The sequence below is a fragment of the Marmota marmota genome, unplaced genomic scaffold (assembly GCF_001458135.2).
Source record: "Marmota marmota marmota unplaced genomic scaffold, marMar, whole genome shotgun sequence".
Lineage (NCBI taxonomy): Eukaryota > Metazoa > Chordata > Mammalia > Rodentia > Sciuridae > Marmota > Marmota marmota.
Window position 1 is genome coordinate 29,831,989 of NW_025999949.1, and position 12,547 is coordinate 29,844,535.

Below are 12,547 nucleotides of genomic sequence, written 5' to 3' on the forward strand. Positions count from 1 at the left end.
GAGTGCTTTCTCCTGTCATGTCACAGGAGCACATTGGCCTTAACCATCCATCATCAGGATTCCTTGTTTAAAGCTACTGAGGGTTATTGCAACATTAAGAGACCCCTGGAAAGTCACGGTCAAAACATAGTCTATGTTGAAATGGATTTGCAAGTTGAATTCAAAGACCTAAGAAAAGCTGGATTTTTATTATTTTAATATTAATACATTTATAGTAATCAATGCCTACCTTTATCAATACACAAAAGCCACCCTCACAGGGAATGTCTTTTGTAAACGCATGTTGACATATTCACTTTCATCTTTGTTGATTCATATGCAAAATAAGAGGGCTCTGGGATCATTTTTTTCTTTATTTGTAGAGCCAGTGTTTGTTTGTTTTTGCTCCAAATTAAATCCTTATATGTTGACCTATGTTTTGAGAGGTGACCCTCCACGTAGTCTGGGGTGCTTGGCAGTTGAGGTGTCCCCAGCTGGGTTCACTCGGACCACTTACTAGAGGAAACTATGCTTTATTTATTCTATCTACATATCTGACCTCGACTTCCCATTTCCTGAATTTAAAGTAGTAGTAAGAATCCCTGATCCAAGTCCAGGGTTTGTGTGTTCAAGTTAATCTCTGAAGCTTCCTAGCTGCGTGACCTCAGGTTCCTTACTTAACTTCTCTGTTTCTTCATCTGTAAAATCAGGATCTTTCTACATTCCTATGAGTACGTTAATACATGTGAACTTCTTAGAATGACAACAGGTCTACAGCAGGTGCTCAATATATGTCAATTACTGTAGTTTATTATGGTTCTCTTATTATTATCATCTAGTTGCTGAGCTTTTCCTGCAATTGTATGAATTAAACCACATTTTTCCACTGGATTCTTTTTGTCCGCCTTTTGAATTAGGATTAGCTTCTGCTTCTTGTAAATAAAGTTTTCTGGCTACAGCAAGCTCAGTGTGAAGAAAATGACATCGTGGGGTGCGCAGAAGAGGCCTGGCCTTGCCCCCAGGCCTCCCTTTGTCTGCTTCAGCAGCTTAAGATCACCCCCCATGGACCAGGGACCACCTAGACCCTGTCTCAAAACCCAGTAGCCTCCGTGACCTGCTGGACCCTTCTCGGCTGACTGCAGCCAGCGCTGCCGTCCCGGGCCATAGGATCCTGTGCAGAATAGGGACTTCAAACAGGCACAACATCCCCGGTGGCTCTGTGACGTTCACAAGGATGCCTTCACACGGGGACCCAGAGTGTTTATAAATGTGTAGTACACTCAGCAGAGGTCAGCCTGGGGGGGGGAGGAGCAGTGGAGGGGGGGATGGAATGGATCACACTGATAGCTGCACTCCATCAGGAAGGGGAAGAGGAGGAGGGGGTGGGGGTGAGGAAGGAAGGAGGGGGAAGGGAGCAGGGGAGGGGGAGACCCAGCCCACCCAGCTGTGCATCTAGCCATTGGATGTCTTCTAGGACACCTGTCATCTGCAGGATGAAGGTGCCAGCCCCTGCCCATGGCTCCCACAGACCTGCGTGCACAGCCCCTGCCAGCCCTCCGTCCCCAGTCCTGCCCCTCCCTCCCCACCTGGCCTTATGATCCTGCTCCTCCTACTTGAGCTCCTTCGAGCCACCATTTCTCGGTGTCTTTCCTTCCCTGCGGGCCACCTCGTCCCCCTGGCAGTGGCCACAGTCTTGGCCACACACGGTCTTCCTGACTTCTCCACCTGCTGCCCAAGGTGCCTCCCAGGTAGCCCTGTTCTAGCCCTCCTCATAGATCACCTGGCCTCCTTGACGGCGGGTCTGTGTGTGGTGCCCACCGTCAGCCTGGTCCCTGACACGGAGCCATGGTGCCCAGTACTGACTGGACTTGGCCTCCCTGGGCCACACTGCCCCTCTCCATGAGGGTGAGGAGGGGCAGTGTGGAGCACGGTCCCCTGGTGGTTGTGGTGTGGGTCTCTCCTGCCCGGGTGCTGCAGGAGGGCACAGGCTCTCTTCCTTTCTCACGGAGGGTCCCGGAGCTCACACAAGTGGCTTGAGATGCTCAGAGGGACGCTGTTTAAGCAGGATAACAAACTCACCCAGCACGCAGAGGCACATCCTGTCCACCAAGACCTGAAATGGAGAGGCGGCCGGCCTTGTAGGTGGACCACCATGTTCCACTCAGCCCAGCAGGAGGGGTCACCAAACTCTCCCCAGAAGCAGAAGCAAGGTCCCTGGAATCCGTGGATGCCGGGGTTCAGTGTCAAGATGCAAGAGTTCTGATGCCCCTGAGCAGTGTCTGGGCTTGTGACAGCCAGGTGAAAAGCGAGCGTGTCAGTGCCACTCTCTGGTGACAGCGAGACAATGTCAAAACAACTCACAGCAAATGCCACTGACTCAGACTGCAGGGAGCTGCTAGGACGTTTGAAGGGAGACATGGTGGGTGTGGGGCCCCTCCCCATGAGGCCCTCACCTGCTCCATGTCCTTCTGTCCCCTCCAGCTCCTCAGTGGAATTCAGAGCCTCTGACATTCTCCCCTTGCTATTCTGCTATGAAGGTGACAAAAGAAACCATATGTTGTCTATTTTATGCAACCATTTCTCTTAATAAATCATGATGTTTCTTGAGAATACAGACAGGATACTGCAACAAAAACCCTAACAAAACAGACTTATCCAGAATTGTTGGGGACCCTGCAATGGCCACGGGAGGCTGTGCTGGGCACCCACCGTGTGTCCAATTTGACCTGTACCCTAGCAGGCAGGAGAGGAGCCATTCCCACCTCCCACAGCTGCCTGGACCATTTGGCGGTTGCTACTCTGTTCATTACAGTCCACCACACACACAGGAGGGTACACAGTCAAATCCCAACGTCACCAGGAAGCAGCCAGTTCCTGGCCACATCTTCAATATCAATGCTGCTCTCTGCAGGTGCGCTCTGCCCACGGCCCAGAAACTTCAGGCAGTGCTTTCCCAATGACCTTGGAATTCACTCTGCAATTCACTCTGCAACCACAAACGGGTTTCTCAACCACTCTGAGCCTTCTTTTTCTCAGCTGAAGCAAGAAGGAAACTCTGTGACCTCATGGGCTCTTGCAGGGACTGATCATGGCATGACTCCTATAAATATCAAGACATTTCTGCAGCACAGGAGCTGGAGGCAGACGAGTGTCTGGTTCTGCTTAGAGTCTCACAGTCAGAACCTGCAGGTGCTCAAAGACTCATTGCAACCTGTCATCGAGCTGCTCAGGAAACTGCAGCCACAGGAACTCACAGCTTCTCAGAGTCCTGCATGGAAATCCCCTGTGAGGAGCCTTGTGTGCTGATTTGCATGTTTAATAAGCACAGGTCCCATTTGGACCCGTCAGTCACTGTTGAAGGTGTGTGGCAAATATTAGCACATTTAATACTAATCAGGCTTCACAGCCAAGGAACTGGGAGGTTACGTAACTTGACCAGTTGGAGGCTCACGGTTACTGGAAGAGGACGCCAACCCAAGTGGTTGGCTCCCAAGTCTGCGCCTTGAACCGCTGCCCCGTCTCACTTCATCCTGCTCCGCATCCTGTCCAGCTTCTTTAATAGCCCTGGCAGCCAACACCCCCTCTCCGCTCTCTCCTCGGCCTCGGCTCCCCTCCTTCCACCACTGTTACTAAGAAGGAGAGTAGAACTCCCGCTGCCTCCCACTGGGTTTCCTGGAAACCTCACAAGCTGCTCCTGACCCAGGAGGGTGATTCCAGAGAAGCCCCTGGAGAGAGCGGAGGGCAGGGTGGGGCGGGGTTGTTCCACCCCGGAGCCAGCCCTCACTGGGTTCCAAGCACAACAGATTGTTCCACCTCCAGGACAGTCTTGCAGGACACCTGGGGACTATTGCACCTCAGTAGAACTGGTGGGGGCCTCAGGGTGTGTCCAGCGGCTGCAGGCCGGCCATGGGCACCAGCTCTGCAGAGGCTGGGCTGTTACCATGTGGCCACAAAGGGGATCCCGATATCCCACCCCTCAGCAGCAGTGGAGGGGCAGCCCTTCAAGAAAATTGTCACCACCCCTGCGGAGCTGGGGCAGAGCAGCTGGGTGGAAAAGGGGTGCTGAGACATAGGAGCCCCCAAGTCCTCCCGGGGCAGCTGGTGTCTGATAAACCTGCCCCATGGAGTTCCAGGGCCCGCTGGTCACCCAGCTCTGGCCCTGAGTTCCAGCAGAGAGGACGTGGCTGACTCCGATTTTATCCACAGGCTAATTGTAGCTTGGGGTGGGTCTCGATTTCTGTTGCCATTCACTTATTAAATGGGATAGTGTGAAGATCCAATAAAGTAGCAAACAGGAAGGGGACACTTGCAAGGTCACATGGTGGAGTGGGGAGGGCAAGAGAAATCAGGTCCCCGCGCACACTGGGGAGGGAGCCTCACACTGTCACAGGCCAGGCACTCAGGGATTCACCTGAGGAACCTCACCTTCACCCCACACCCCGCCCCACAGCACCTCAGGTCGGTGGGCTCCTGGCAGTCCTGGGGCAGAGGTGCACCTCACTCCCCGGTGGCTGAGTTGGCTAAAGGTTTTGTACTCAAATGCCCAAGGCAGACAGGCGGCATCACTAGATGGGAATGCATCCCCCGTTGCCTTGCTGGGGATGGGCTAACAGATGGGAGGGTTAAAGTGTTTGCTAAAATGAAAGAAAGAAAGACTCAGGATGCAGCTCAATGTAAAGTGCCCCTGGTTTGATTCCCAGTACCCCCCAGTATAGGTCTGTGTAGGTGGCTTTGTCCCAGAGGGCGAACACTGGCTGGTGGGCCACTCTTCGCCCAGCCCTGCACATCATATAAGTTACTTTAAGTGCCTGGAGGAGTCACTTACCTTTTTCTTTTTCTGTCACTCATTTCAAATAATATGTAGAAAAATGTACTAGTCTGAGTAGCCCCCATCATAACTCTTTTCCGGTTTTGAGCAGATTGATGTTGTGAGCAAACTTCAACCCCATGCATCTAGCAAAACTGGAATTACTATACTCACTGGACAATGATTCCACAAACAACCTTCCCTCAGCCTGGCCACCACCATTGCGTGGTCTGTGTGACCTCAGCTCCTCTGAGTACCCCGTGGAGGGGAAGTCTCACAGCACTTGCCTTTGGCTGAGTGGCTTATTTCACCTACACTGTGTCCATGAGACTCTTCTGCTTTGCAAAAGTGTCAGAATTTCCCTCCTTTTGTGGCTGAATAATATTCCTCTGTCTGTATGTAGCACATTTTATTTCTCTGTTCATCCATCCATTGACCCTTGGGTGGTTTCCACATGTTGACCATTATGAATAATACCACTATGAACACGGGTGAACAAATACCTCTTCAAAACTCTGCTTCCAATTCTATAACCAAAAGTGGAATTACCTGGTCATATGGTAATTTTATTTTTGACTTTTGAAGGAACTGCCAAACTATTTTCTAGGGTGGCTACAACATTTTTTACTCCTACCAACAGCACACAAGGGTTCCAATTCTTCCACATTCCTTCCAATATTTGTTTTGTAAGTTTTATTGTATTTTTAACTTTTTTAATATTTATTTTTTAGGTATAGATGGACACTACACAATGCCTTTATTTTCATGTGGTGCTGAGGATCAAACCCGGGTCCCGCCCATGCTAGATGAGCGCTCTACCACTGAGCCACAATCCCAGCCCCTTATTGTATTTTTTAAAAAATATTTTTTTAGTTGTCAATGGACCTTTATTTTATTTATTTATATGCAGTGCTGAGAATTGAACCCAGTGCCTCACACATGATAGGCAAGTGCTCTGAGCCACCACCCCATGTTTTTAAATTGATAAATAATAGTTGTGTCTACTTAGGAGGTAAAATGTAATCTTTTAATATATGTATATATGGCAGAGTGATCAAATCAGGGTAATGACTGTATCATCACTTCAAATTTTATGTAAGAGTTGAAAGATTCATGACATTTGTAGTCTCCATTCCTCCATGAATTATTCCATAATCGAATAGGCACGGTCTCTTTTATTGAGCCTCTGCATGTGAAAAACATCCAGGCTGCTACAACAGACCAGGTGAGCCAAACAAGAGACAGTCATTTTTCACGGTTCTGGAGCATGGAGGTCTGAGCCCAAAGTGCTGGCAGATTCGGTGTCTGGCAATGGCTGCTTCCTGGTTCGTGGATGGTGCCTCCTCACATGGCCTCGATGGCAGAAGGGCAGGGACAGCTCACTGGGTCCCTTTAATTAGCGCACTAATCCCATCTGGGACTCATGGCCCACTTTGCCAAGGTGCGCCTTCTGACACCATCACCTTGGGGTGGGGCTACCGAGGGCGCAGTCCTTTGCTTCCATGTCTAAATGAGGACCCAGAGCTCAGCATCAGTGTCTCATGTCACAGATGAGGCCGGGAGGCTGAGTGGGTGAGGAATGTGCCAGTGTCTCTGTCACCAGAGCCATTGACACAGACCCACATGCTCCTGTCTTTCCACGGCGTTGGACGGTTTTGAATATTAATAATTTCACCAGCTCCATCAGCTCGTGGGCTTTAGTTCCCCTAATACTCTGTTTTCACCTGGTGCATGGCCGAGGCACCTTAACTGCTAATGTCCCTAACACTCCAATCACGCTGCCCACGATGATAGATAAGTTGTGGAAAGGCTCAGAAAACGTTCAAGAGACAGAGCTAAGAGCCAAAGCCCAGGGCTGATAAAAATGCAGAGTCGAGGTGGTTAGATGGGGTTTAGGTCCCCAGCTTCAGGGCTAAGGGCCTGGGGGCAGGATTTGGCATGTAGGCTGAAGTGTCCACTTGAAATGGACCTTTCCCCAAGGGCAGGAGACACCACCTTGAGCTGAAGCCTGGGGACAGGCGGTGCCTTGCTCAGGCGATCTTCCAGGGCAAGACTTCTGATAGTAGCCAGGGAGTGGTCAGCAAGCCGTGCGGGTCTTAGGGTGCTCCTTCTCTTATGGGTCTTAGGTAAGGGGTCACATCTGGTATGATTGATAAGCTCCTGCATCTGGCATTTCTAAGGTGATGCCATAGGTCCACGTGTCTCTGTGCTCCTGACGTAATTTGATAAGTTAACGGGTGGTTTTAAAAATCAATATTAATAAGTCATTTATCAGTTTGTGCCTTATGTTTGTATTGGGAACCGATGGCTGTTTTTCTTGTACAAACATGATATAGAGTCATTCTTCCTTAGCACTTTTGTTCAAAGTGAAGCAACTCTTGGAGAACTTCGGCACTTTCAATGGAGGAACTCAGGGCAGATCATGGCCTGAAAGCTGTTGTTCCACCCAACACGAAGTCACCTGGGGCAGGCGCAGCTTGCTCATCATGGACGCAGCTGATACAGGGCACAGCCACTTCTGGTTTTGGCCCACTCCAGGGCCTGGACAGCTTTCCAGCCTTCTGGGAAGCATTTCAGGGCTATTCTTTCCCCGACCTCTGCCTCCCCTCGCTGGCTGCTTGGTCTAGTCCTTGGCCTGATCCACCCGTGACCCACTGTATCCCCCATCATGGGGACAGGGGGACTCTGCTCAGTGTTACCTGTGAGCCTTGCACACCACGGAGTTGGGAGTCATAAAAGGAATTTAATCAAATCCAAAAATACCTCAGAGAATGGAAGGCAGTGAGGTCTGAGCCTCCCAAGTTTGCGCGGGAGCCAGAGGCCCCACAGGCGGTCTCCTCTGTGAGGAGGGACCGGGACACACAGGACTGGAGGAGCAGCCTTTGGGGCTTTCTGTAAGCTTTCACAGTATCTAGGGTCAAGGCGTGTCAGGAACACAGGTAAATCAGTGTATCCGAAAGAACAGAATGATTTCCTGATCTGTATCTGGACTAACTCTATAAACATGCCACCGAGCCGTAGCGCCTCATCATGCCAATGGAACATCATGTTTTGCCAAAGGTCTGAAGATCTTTGGCTTATCAGTCAGTATCTATTGGGTTTTTTTTTTCCCTTTAGGTGGTAATTTGAACTTTGGACCAGTCTGTGGTTGGATCTGTATCCTAGGCCCAATTAAGATGATCCCTGTTACAATCGTCTTTTTTAAAAAGTGGTAAAATGTCCTCTCAAAACCTAACACCACACCCGTGGATACATGTTTCCCAAACTGCCAGGTGCATTGGGATGGTCAAGGGTCCTTCAAAGGCGTTCCCATCAGCTGGGCTGACAGGGGCTTGCTTCTGCCTTTCTCACTAGTTCCCAGGACACACGGAGGGTCCACAGACCTCTCTTGGGAGCAAGGTCCCTAGGCCATGTCCTATGAGCAAGTCGTCTTGCCTTTAAATGATCTATAAGGTTCACTTGCGACCAGGTGACCTGTCTGTGGCTGTGTTGGAGCAGAGGGAAACCACAGCTCTGGGTCAGGAGGTGGGGGTGCCTTTAGGAATCATTTCACTCTCAGGATCCCTGTGGAGGGGAGAAAGTACCTGTTCCATAGAGCTGCCGGGACTGAAGGGAGCCAGCATGCGTGGGGACGTCCAGCGTGTGGGGACGTCCAGCGAGTGGGGACGTCCAGCGAGTGGGGACGTCCAGCGTGTGGGGACGTCCAGCGCCCGGGGACGTCCAGCGCCCGGGGACATCCAGCGTGTGGAGATGCTCTTGGTGTGTTTTCTGCACACACATCTGAGTTTGCGTCTTCTCAAGGGCAAGTTCTCCTTCAGATGCCTCTTGGGAAGCCCTTGGGGGCCACCGCTGCCGCCCGAGGTTGCCCATGATTCATGCCTTCCCCCAGGTAGGGCACCAAGGAGTCTGCTTGAGAGTGTGGACAATGAGCGTCTCTTCCCACATCTGTTCCAGTCCCCTCCGCCCAGGAAGTTCCTCTCCGCCCAGGAAGTTCCCCTCCTTCTCTCCTCTTTGTCTCTGCCTCTTCTCCCTGGCTGTCACCCGTGCCCACATGATTGCCCAAGTTCCCAGGTCAAAGTCCTTCCTGTGCAGCCCTCGGGAAGCACACGGGACAGGGAGCCCCCAGCTGTTTGTCTGTCTGTCCATGTGGAAAGACCAAGTGTCGACATCCAAGTGGAGAAACAGCCTCCAAGCCATGCTGGTGGGAATGTGCAAGGGTGCAGGTGCCGTGGGAAATGGTGTCACACAGTCATCCCATAACATGGACTCCACGTCCAGGCCTTCAGACCAGGCCTCGCACACTAGTGTCTACAGAAGCAAAGGGCAGAAGCTACCCTCGTGACCATTGGTGGGTGGAAGGACAAACGATTGTGATGTGGACTTGCAGTGGCATTTTATTCAGCCATGGGAAGACAAGGAGGAGATGTGTTAGGAAGGGACAGCCGTCAGACACAAAGGCCATCACCGTGTGACTGCACTGTGTGAGGTGCTAGAGCAGGAGAACCCACGGGCTGGGCACACACTGGCTGCCGGGGCTACAGGAGGACGTGGGGCAAAGCTGCTGGTGGGGTAGGTTCTGTTTGGGGCCGATGAAGACGCCTTGGGACTGGAAAGTGGTGAGGGTCATTCGATACTCTGGAGGCACTAGCTGCCACTGAACGGTGCACTTCAAAGGGGTTACTTTAGTGTGATCTAACTTCCAGCCAGTGGGGTCAAAAAGCACCAGAAGTGAAGAATATGAATAACGTAATCCCCCTTTTATTATTAAAAACCTAAGAGAGTGTAATGGTGTGACTCTGGGTAAGTCCCTCAGTTCCTCCAGTTGGTTCCTGTTCCATGAAATGGAACTGTCCCCTGCCGCACTGAACTGCTCTGGCAATTAGAAGAGAAGCCCCCTGATGTTCTTTAAGAAGAACATGAAAGGACGCCAAATGCCCACCTAACACACAGTCGTCCACCTCCTTTCTTCCAAAATTGGTTCAACTCCATGTCTTGTGCATTTCATCAGTTAATGACACCTTCCTGACACTTGTCTTCAAAGTGGCTGTCCCTATCCGTGAGCCTTAGCTGTTTAACACAGGCCCGTGAAGGCAGAGAGAGTGCCCATCTCCCCCTCCATGCCTCCCTGTGCCTCGCCCAGTGCCCACTGGTAATGAAAAGGGTGTTTCAGGGGCTGAGTCCGGGCACCTTGTCTACCGCAGTTTGCTGGGTTCTTGCAGCATTTCTATAAGGGAGGTATTACTGGGCCCTGTTCCCAGCAGAGAAGGTGCATTCAGAAGGTGAGGACTTCCCCGACGATGTGCCACTGGTGGGTGACAGAGCCGGGGCCTTCTCTATGGTTCGACCCCAGGGATGGAGAGCTCTGTCCCTAGACCGTATCCTAAGGCTTTTAAAAGTCTTGCTGTTAAGTTTGATTTGTCTCCATGCCTGGATATAAGCACAGACCCATCTTGGCAGGAAAGAAGGGTAGTGGGGTGATGGGAAAAGGCACTGCTCTGACAGGCGGGAGGTGCAGGCTCGCGTCCACGTTGGCCACTCTTCTCCCTGGACCTGGTTCTGCGGCCAGCTGGCTGCTCCTTCAGCTGCTGTGATGGGATCATGACCTGAGCAAGAATTTTCGTGGTGCTCCTCATTTTTCTAGGAGGACCACAGAGAGTCAGTCCACTATTTGAGAAATGACTGTACCTCCACGCTGTCACCAAAGTGATTGTCAAATAAGATTCTGATGAGATTCCCTGGACTCGCAGCTCAGGGTCTTTGTGATCATTCCAGGTGTGGCAGACACTGTCCTGGGCACTCAGGACACCTTCATGGGACGGTCTCATCCCTCACCTGCAGGGAGTGCTGGCAGCCATGTTCAACAGTGAATTCCCCCACTGTAGGATTGCCCTCATGAAGGCCACCCTCCTGTCCCCAGGCCCCTGGGAGCACAAAGCCAGGCCCCCAAGCCCCAGGTCACTCAGCTCAACTCTTCAGGGCCCAGGGCTTGGGCTGCCCAGAGGTCAGCAGAAGACTTTGTCACCGCAGTGGTTGCAGCTCCTCCTCAGGCTCCACCTCCTCCTCCCTCCCCCACAGGGCTCCATGGGGCCACTTTCCAATGCCTCCTGACCCCAAATCTCTTCCCCAGGTTTGACTCCTGGGGAAGAACAGTGCTGTGAGTCTTTCTTCTTGTGCAATGAAGAAACAGAGGGGCCAAATGGGGACATGACTGGCCTCATGCCGTAGTGGGAAGTCCTCTGTTGGAGGGAGCTGGCTGCCGGGGCCTCCACCTGTCCACCTAGCGGGAAGCAGTGGTCCTACCCTCCTTGCAGCTTGGGTTTCCTGTAGTTTTAGGGCTCTTCCTCGAGGCACTCGGAGCTCTTCACACTAGGCAGGCGGAGCCCTGCCTCCTGCTCTGAACGCAGGCTGCTCTGGGGCTGAAGTAGCCCACACGGGGAGTGAGGGCCACAAGGGCGCTCTGATGATTCCACCTGCTCTTCCCAGAACCAGCCTGCTGTAGGGTTTAGGGTGGACACTGGTCACCAAGACGGTTATCCTGAGGAATAGGTGCAGCAGAAGGAGAGGAAGGTCGTGGAGGCCGCTTGTCCCCACCTCCAAGTGACCATCAGCTGACAGAAGATCCCATGCAGTCTAACTGACCTTGAACCACCTTGCCACTTGGAGTTTCTGGGAGATCAAAAGAGCTCACAAGGATGAGTGGCAGGGCTGGCCCTCTGGTCTGTCACCCATCAATCATTGCACACAGGAGTTCAGTGAGGAAGGACAGACTACACCTGATGGACTCACACCACGTGTGAAGAGGGTCTGTGGTGGAGAGACACCTCGCAGGACGCTTCCTCCTTTTATGTGGGAGGTCTTCCCTGGTGCGATCATGCAGCATGTGAAGGCTAAGGCACGGAAGTCCACGTGTGCGAGCACTGAGTACAGAGATGCGCCTGAACCTTGACACGGAGCACTGCCGTGGCAAGTAGAGGTGACTGGAGGTCCACTGGTTCATTGCTGCTCTAGTTGGGGGTGGAGAACTAGCAGTACTCATCCCTGCTACCCCATGACATCAGTGGAGAAAGGGGACCTGGAGGAGAGGGTTTCAGAGCATCACCATGCGCAGGGCTAGAATTTGGAGTTTGTGATGCTTTTGTATGGACTAAAGAGCAGAGAGCCGAGTGGGTGGGCCATCTCCCAACCCACCCCATCCTGATTTCATGACCTTGAGCAAGCCCCTGGGCCTCAGCTTCCTCAGCCGGTCAGTGGACAGCAGTACTGCCAGACTGGTGGGCACGAGGTAATTGTCACCATTCCGTTTGCATACCCAGATGGACATTGCAAATTCACAGGAGGTACAGACTGCCTCCATCGATCCAAGCAATCCCACTGAGATCAATTTACATCCACGTGACATCATGAGGATGTGCTTTTATAATGAAGTTGTAAGCAGAGTTTCTGGAGTCCACCCGACCTGGGATCAAGTCCCAGTCTGTGATCTTGGCCAAGAATCTCCTGGTGCCTCCAGCCTGCCATTTCCCCAACTGTGAGCGCACTCCCTTCTGGGTGGTTGAGAAGAGAAACATGCCCATAAAACCCTTGCTGGGTCTTGCGGGTTGACAGTGCCTGTCATGTGGCAGCTGGTTCGTCCTGGGACTTGCCATGGCAACTCTTAGCAGGACACATGCTTCTTTCCTGCAGGCAAAGAAAGACAGAAGCTTCTGCAGGCCACCCTGCTGCACCAGCTCTCCTCTTCAATTAATCAATCAATTAGTGTCT